Here is an 8,558-nt window from a genome sequence, read left to right as displayed (position 1 = left end):
TGACATTTTTGAGGATGCCCGTTGCAATACTATAGAGTGATATGATATGGTAGTAGAACAAGCTATAGTTAGAAGGTGTGCAGTACATACATAACAATAGCCAACAGCCAAGATGTCAACCATTTTAAAGGGTGAAATGGTGGGCACAAGTCAATGTTTTCTATCTTTGATTAGAAATACAAAATGGAAAGGTCAGAGTGAAAGGCTTCTCCACCTTTTTGCATGTCATACAGAGAGAGAGAGACCGAGGACTAAGCAGGTGGCATAGTCAAAGGCACAACAAACTGAACTTCTCCACTTCATTCCCAACCATTGTTCTTAAAAGCATCTGTAGATCATTGAACATCAATAAAGCCGCATGATAGAGAAAAATAATATTTGCCAGTCAGACACAAATGGATTCACCATGGATCTTCATATGATACAGAAAGGGTCCCGGGGTGAATAAAATAATAATAATAGCCATTTAGCAGACACTGATATCCAAAGCGGCTTACAGTCTTGCGTGCATACATTTTACATATACAGTGCATTTGGAAAGCATTCATACCCCTTCACTTTTTCCACATTTTGTTACATTACAGCCTTACTCTAAAATGGATTAAATGAAAATAAAATCCTCATCAATCTCCACACAACACCCCATAATACCAAAACGAAAACTTTTTTTTTAAATGTTTGCAAATTTATTAAAAACCAAAAACTGAAATAACTTAGTATTCAGACCCTTTGCTATGAGACTCAGGAGAGAATTCCAGGACCACAGAGCTGAGTAACAAAAACTATTTCTACCATGACCTGTTCTAATTTTTGGTACTGTTAAAAGCAAGTGAGAATGGGACCGTAATCAATATTTATTTACTAATCAGATTAAAAAAGAACAGAGATAAAGTGCCATTTTACCCAATATGTACTTAATATTAAATTAATTGGACATGATTTGGAAAGGCACACACCTGTCTAAATAAGGTCCCACAGTTGACAGTGCATGTCAGAGCAAAAACCAAGCCATGAGGTCGAAGGACTTGTCCTTAGAGCTCTGAGACAGGATTGTGTCAAGGCACAGATCTGGGGAAGGGTACCAAAAAATGTCTGCAGCATTAAAGGTCCCCAAGAAAACAGTGGCCTCCATCATTCTTAAATAGGAGACGTTTGGGACCACCAAGACTCTTCCTAGCGTTGGCACATGACAGCCCTCTTGGAGTTTGCCAAAAGGCACCTAAAGACTCTCAGACCATGAGAAACAAGATTCTCTGGTCTGATGAAACCAAGATTGAACTCTTTGGCCTGAATGCCAAACGTCACGTCTGGAGGTAACCTGGCACCATCCCTATGGTGAAGCACGGTGGTGGCAACATCATGCTGAGGGGATGTTTTTCAGGGGCAGGGACTGGGAGACTAGTCAGGATCGAGGGAAAGATGAACGGAGCAAAGTACAGAGAGATCCTTGATGAAAACCTGCTCCAGAGCGCTCAAGACCTCACACTTGGGTGAAGGTTCACCTTCCAACAGGACAACGACCCTAAGCACACAGCAAAGACAACACAGGAGTGGCTTTGGGACAAGTCTGTGAATGTCCTTGAGTGACCCAGCCAGAGCCCAGACATGAACCTGATCGAACATCTCTGGAGAGACCTGAAAACAGCTGTGCAGCGACACTTCCCATCCAACCTGACAGAGCTTGAGAGGATCTCCAGAGAAGAATGGGAGAAACTCACCAAATACAGGTGTAAGTCTGAATACTTATGTAAATTTGATGTTTCATTTTTTTTTTTTTACATTTTCCAAACATTCTAAAAACCTGTTTTTGATTTGTCATTATGGGGTATTGTGTGTAGATTGATGAGAACAAAATGCAATTTAATACATTTTAGAATAAAGCTGTAACGTAACAAAATCTGGAAAAAGTCATAGGGTTTGAAAACTTTGCGAATATATATATATATATGTATGTATGGGTGGGTGGCCCCAGGAATCGAAACCATAACCCTGGCTGTGCAAGTGCCATGCTCTACCAACTGAGCCATACAGAACTAATGTTTGACTGATGTGTTCTGAACAGATGTGGTGAAGCATCAACCATTAAGTATAGTCTACTAACAACAACAGCCCAGCATGGTTGGACCTGATCTCCCACTGAAGACGTGTCTCACACGGGAGGTTGGTGGCACCTTAATTGGGGAGGACAGACTCGTGGTAATGGCTGGAGTGGAATAGTTGGAATGGTATCAAATACATTAAACACGTGGTTTCCACATGGTATTCCACTCCAGTCATTACCGCGAGCCCATCCTCCCCAATTAAGGTGCCACCAACCTCCTGTGCAGTATATGTACAGTACGTCTCATGTGAGAGCATGGAAATCCGAGCAGGTCAAATCCAGCAGCTGATGAAAAGGTCAATGAGTTCCCTCTTTAGGCCACATGTTCAAAGGAAGGAACATATGGCTGTAGCATGTATAAATACACATACAGGACATGTTCACACTGAGATCAGAGCCATGAATGTATTTCTGTCTGTGTTTAAGAATGTCTGTGTTTCTCAGATCCGGTACCTAGACTTGACCTCAGGGAGAAAACATTTGAGATTTCATACTTAGACTTCAACCTCAGAGTTACTCATCATCGAGGGGTCAGCAAAAGGAACATTAGAGACCATGACTACAGTGAGGGAGAGAGATAGTTATGGAGAGAGGGATACAGAGAGTGAGTGAGTGAGTGAGTGAGTGAGTGAGTGAGTGAGTGAGTGAGTGAGTGAGTGAGTGAGTGAGTGAGTGAGTGAGTGAGTGAGTGAGACTGAGGGAGGGAGGGAGGGAGGGACTGAGTGAGGGAGTGAATGAGTGAGTGACTGAGTGGGTGACTGAGTGAGGGAGTGAGAGAAACAGAGAAAGCGGGAAAGAGAGAGAGAAAGTGAATAGAGGGCCAATGTAATGAATTCTGCACCAGTTACACCCAGAGACCAGCAGTCAGCTGTTTAAAAGAGGAGGTTGATGTGCTCACTGATGTGTTCACTCTTATGAACCAGGCCAGACCTTATGAATGCCCCACTGTGTATGTGTCTCGCACACACACACACACACACACACACACACACACACACACAGACAGTGTCACGTGCGCGCACACACACACACACACACACACACACACGCACACGCACACGCACACACACACGCACACGCACACGCACACACACACACACACACACACACACACACACACACACACACACACACACACACACACACACAGGCTCATCCCCTGAGGGGCTGAGACTTTTGCCCACAGTTGACCGGTTGCTCCACTTCCTTAATGCATTTGGTCACGTGTACCGGGCACTCATTTTGGCATTTGAGCTGCAGAAAATCATCAAGCACAGACAAGGACTGGAATTGAAGATTTTAGGTGGAGTTCATATGTCCCCTCAGCTTTACAGTGCCTTCCCAGATACAATTTTGCTAGTAGGTTACTGAAAATTAATTTACAAGGTGCATGTACGAGCTGCAGATGACTGATGATCCCTAGGGAGCCAAAGGGTTTGAATCAAGTTAGTCTTGTATGCTTGTCCCTCAATAACTCTGAGAGATAGCAGGCCATAATTAGAGTTGTAGGGACATGTAAACAGTGTGGGTTTGGTGCCCCATTTCCCTCAATGTGACACTCATAATTACCTCTCCTCACACAGACAGGTGTTAGTGCTCTCTCTCTCTCTCACCTCTTCTCTTCTCTTCTCTTCTCTTCTCTTCTCTTGGTCTCTCTCTCTCTCTCTGTCGACCACAGATGCTGTTGATGAGGTTAGAGGTCAAAGGTCAGCTTGTGGAAAAGTTCAGGAGGGACTAAGATGGATATAGATCCCCAACAACCAGCATGACCACCAGGGACCAATCAGAAGCCAAAACAGTGTTGTGGTGTAAGCACTGAGGATGTCACCATCCATATCTTATGACCATTGGGCTAGATCCTTGGGACGTCCCTACCCCATTGAAGTTGACATTTAAAATAGTCAAGGTAAGGGTTATGGGTTAATGTTATGGTAAGGACCTCCCAAGGATCCCAGATAGTACTAACCCATTGGGCTAAACTAGAGAAATGGCGCCTAGTTGACCTGTTGCTGTAACGTAGTTATATAATAATGTTATGTTATTATAGTTTATACTATGTATGCTACTCTAGTTATATAATAATGTTATGTTATTATAGTTTACACTATGTATGCTACTCTAGTTATATAATAATGTTATGTTATTATAGTTTACACTATGTATGCTACTCTAGTTATATAATAATGTTATGTTATTATAGTTTACACTATGTATGCTACTCTAGTTATATAATAATGTTATGTTATTATAGTTTACACTATGTATGCTACTCTAGTTATATAATAATGTTATGTTATTATAGTTTACACTATGTATGCTACTCTAGTTATATAATAATGTTATGTTATTATAGTTTATACTATGTATGCTACTCTAGTTATATAATAATGGAGAGGTTTTCTACAAAAATATTTTACTTTGGATTTAAGTGACAAGCTCTCAAAACGACAGATGTCATTTTTTTTTTTTTTTTTTAATCTTCAGTTTGTGATGACATTCTATTTCTTAATTTCACCAAATGCCATGGGAGATTGAGAAAGACAAGACGGTGTCTGACAAAGCCAGTATTGTACAAGTATCACACACACAGCAGTAGCAGTCACCAGAGCAAAGGTTTGTTATGCCAATGGTTTGATGAGGCAATGGCTGAATATAATACCGCTCTCCCTCTCTGTTTCCAAATAGAGAGAGAAGAACAAGCATCTGGTGGCTGGAGTTAGGACAGTCCTTAAGAGCTATTGCGTGTGGTTTTCCACGATCAGTCATAAGCGATTATCATCACCTCTAAGAAGGGCCACTGTGCCAGTTGTCAGACATGAGAATGCAACATTTAGATACAGTTTAATTACCTGACTACAGCCAGGGACAAAACAGAAACCATACAGACCAGGTCTTTATTCAAGAGAAGTGTTTACCCTTAGACTTTGTAGTTAGTCAAAGGGAGGTTTATACGGTAGTTGTACAAAAGAGTACCGTGTGCATCAATCAGCAGTAGCAGTACTTGTGTGGCGTTGTCACCAGTCTACAGGCAATCTGATTCGCAATACGTTGATTTGTTTTTGTTTTAATCATTGATTTCCTTGCTGGTGGATTTTTACAGGCACTATAGTCTATCACTTTAGGCCTGAGGTCAGTGTAGTCATTGACACATGGATACATGTGGCACAATTCTAATGGCTGTCAACCATATCAAGCAACCGTCCCACGCCATATCAGTGTGACCTATAGTGAGCCATGCAATGTGCAACACAATTCTTTGACTTCAGGGCCTGAGCCCTGGATAAGGAGCCATGAAGAGGCTCATACACATTCAAACTGATGTTGTGACTTTTTAGGATAAAAATATAAGATATATCTTATCTATCAACATAGACATGGCTCTAACTCCTCTAGCTCCACAATGAGATAGTGTGCTGGCTAGGCAACAGGCTGTTAGCCAGCCTGCCAGCTTAGTGGAGTCTGCCACTAGCACAGTCAGTGTAGTCAGCTCAGCTATCCCCATTGAGACTGTGTCTGTGCCTCAATCTAGGTTAAGCAAAACTAAACATGGCGGTGTTTGCCTTAGCAATCTCACTGGAATAAAGATCTCCTCCAATCCTGTCATTATTGAAAGAGATTGTGATATCTCACATCTCAAAACAGGGCTACTTAATGTTAGTTCCCTCACTTCCAAGCCAGTCATAGTCAATTAACTAATCACTGATCATGGTCTTGATGTGATTGGCCTGACTGAAACATGGCTCAAGCCTGATGAATTTGCTGTGTTAAATGAGGCCTCTCCTCCTGGTTACACTAGTGACCATATCCTCCGCACATCCCCTAACGGTGGAGGTGTTGCTAACATTTACGTCATAACATTTAAATGTACAGCTTCTAGTCATAAAATCTACGCAGCCTACTCAATCACTTTTTATAGCTACTGTTTACAGGCCTCCTGGGCCGTATACAGCGATCCTCACGGAGTTTCCTGAATTCCTATCGGACCTTGTAGTCATGGCAGATAATATTCACATTTTTGGTGACTTTAATATTCACATGGAAAAGTCCACAGACCCACTCCAAAAGGTTTTCGGAGCCATCATCGACACAGTTGGTTTTGTCCAACATGTCTCCGGACTTACTCATTGCCACAGTCATACCCTTAATCTAGTTTTGTCCCATGGAATAAATATTGTGGATCTAAATGTTTTTCCTCCTAATCCTGGACTATCGGACCTCCATCTTATTATGTTTGCAATAATCTGCTTAGACCCCAACCAAGGATCATCAAAAGCCGTGCTATAAATTCTGACAACACAAAGATTAATTGATGCCCTTCCAGACTCTCTCCACCTACCCATGGACTTCGGAGGACAAAAATCGGTTAACCAACTAACTGAGGAACTACCGTAATTTCAGGACTATAAGCCGGTACTTTTTTCCCATGCTTTGAACCTCGGGGCTTAAACAATGACGAGGCTAATATATGGATTTTTCCTGCTTTAACGTGACGTGCTCAGTTTTTTGCCGGCATGAAGCTTTCATTAGACCAATGAAATTGCCGAACGGGTTAAGGTCAAACAATTTTTTTGTTTACTGTTTAGATTAAATCGAGCGCGCTCATTATTCTGATTACGGTAGTCATTTTGTCACCCTCATCATGGCAAAGACACGGAGAAATGCATATGATGCAGCTTTCAAGTTGAAGGCAATTGATCTGGCTGTTGGAAAAGGAAATAGAGCTGCTGCACGGGAGCTTGGTCTGGAGCAATGACTTTCTTGGTAGGCTACTGTTTACTGCTATTTATTTATTTTTGTTACAAGCCGTATTTCGTTAAAGCCTATTTATTTTTGTTACAAGCCGTGTTTCGTTAAAGCCTATTTATTTTTGTTACAAGCCGTGTTTCGTTAAAGCCTATTTATTTTTGTTACAAGCCGTGTTTCGTTAAAGCCTGTGTAAAGTGAATTTGTTTCAATGTACCGGTAGGCACCTGCGGCTTATAGACATGTGCGGCTTATTTATGTTCAAAATAATATATTTTTTAAAATTCAGTGGGTGCGGCTTATATTCAGGTGCGCTTAATAGTCCGGAATTTATGGTAAATTTAACCTTGCGTAATACCCTAGATGCAGTCGCACCCCTAAAAACTTAAAACATTTGTCACAAGAAATTTGTTACGATATACAGAATATACCTCGCCTGATGACCCCTGGCTGTCCCCAGTCCATCTGGTCATGCTGCTGCACCAGTTCCAACTGTTCTGCCTGCAGCTATGGAACCCTGACCTGTTCACCGGATGTACTTCCTTGTCCCGGACCTGCTGTTTTGACTCTCTCTCTTTCTCTCTACCTCACCTGCAGTCTCGATCTCCGAATGACCCTACTGGTCATCTATGAAAGTTTAAACATCTTGAAGAACAATCTGGCCTTAATTGCCATGTACTGTACTCTTATAATCTCCACCCGGCGCAGCCGAAGAGGACTCGGCACCCCTCAGAGCCTGGTTCCTCTCTAGGTTTCTTCCTAGATTCCTGCCTTTGTCCTACCCACCGTGCTTCTACATCTGCATTACTTTCTGGTTGGGGTTTTAGGCTGGGTTTCTGTACAGCACTTTGAGATATCAGCTGATGTAGAAAGGGCTTTATAAATAAATTGAAATGATATACACAGAGAATTCATCTTCAACAGCGCAATACACAGAACAAAATATATTTTCATTTTTATGTTTAGCTCACATAATATAATTTGAAAGTATGAATTAAGGTGTCTAATAGAATAAATGTGTCGAAAACAAGTGTAGAAATTAAATGCATTTCTATAGCTTCCAAAATATACTTTACAATGGTGGGGGAGTGTCAAGATGGAGGCACGGTGGCCTCAAAACAGCACCCCCTTTCAATCATCTAGTGTATGTATAAATCACTGGTCCCTTTCCTAATTGCTCCCTATGAGGTTGAATTCTCAGACAATGTGTTCCTCCTCTGATGCACTCCCCTCTCTCTGCCTTCTCTCCCCAGACCAGCTGCACTGTGGTTTGGCTAACTAGCCTAGCCTAGCGCTCTGGGCTCTGGTTATGTAATGACTGCAGAGCAGATAGACGCATAGAGCCACATTCCCTGGTCAACTTAGGCACTGACTGCATCCCAAATGGCACCCTATTCCATATGGTGCACTCCCAAAACTAGTGCAATACATAGGGAATAGGGTGCAATTTCGGATGCAACAACTTGCATGCATGGCCAACGTTAAGGCGAGCTCCTACAACAGAATCATTACAAGCACTTACGTTTATTAAATTGGCATGGGGCCCAATCTGGAGCAAGCCCTGAGACGTTAGACCATGAGAATGATGGAGTAGAGCATGTGTAAGGAAGCGTCCTTTAACACCCACGAAAGAGAATGACATAGTGACAGAAAAATGAATTCCCATTGAATAAAAGTACATTATTCAAGTAGCCTTAATAAAGTCCCAGACATA

The sequence above is a fragment of the Salmo trutta genome, chromosome 35 (assembly GCF_901001165.1).
Source record: "Salmo trutta chromosome 35, fSalTru1.1, whole genome shotgun sequence".
In the NCBI taxonomy this organism is placed as follows: Eukaryota; Metazoa; Chordata; class Actinopteri; order Salmoniformes; family Salmonidae; genus Salmo; species Salmo trutta.
The sequence above is the reverse complement of the archived record's forward strand: the minus strand, read 5'-3'. Positions refer to the sequence as shown.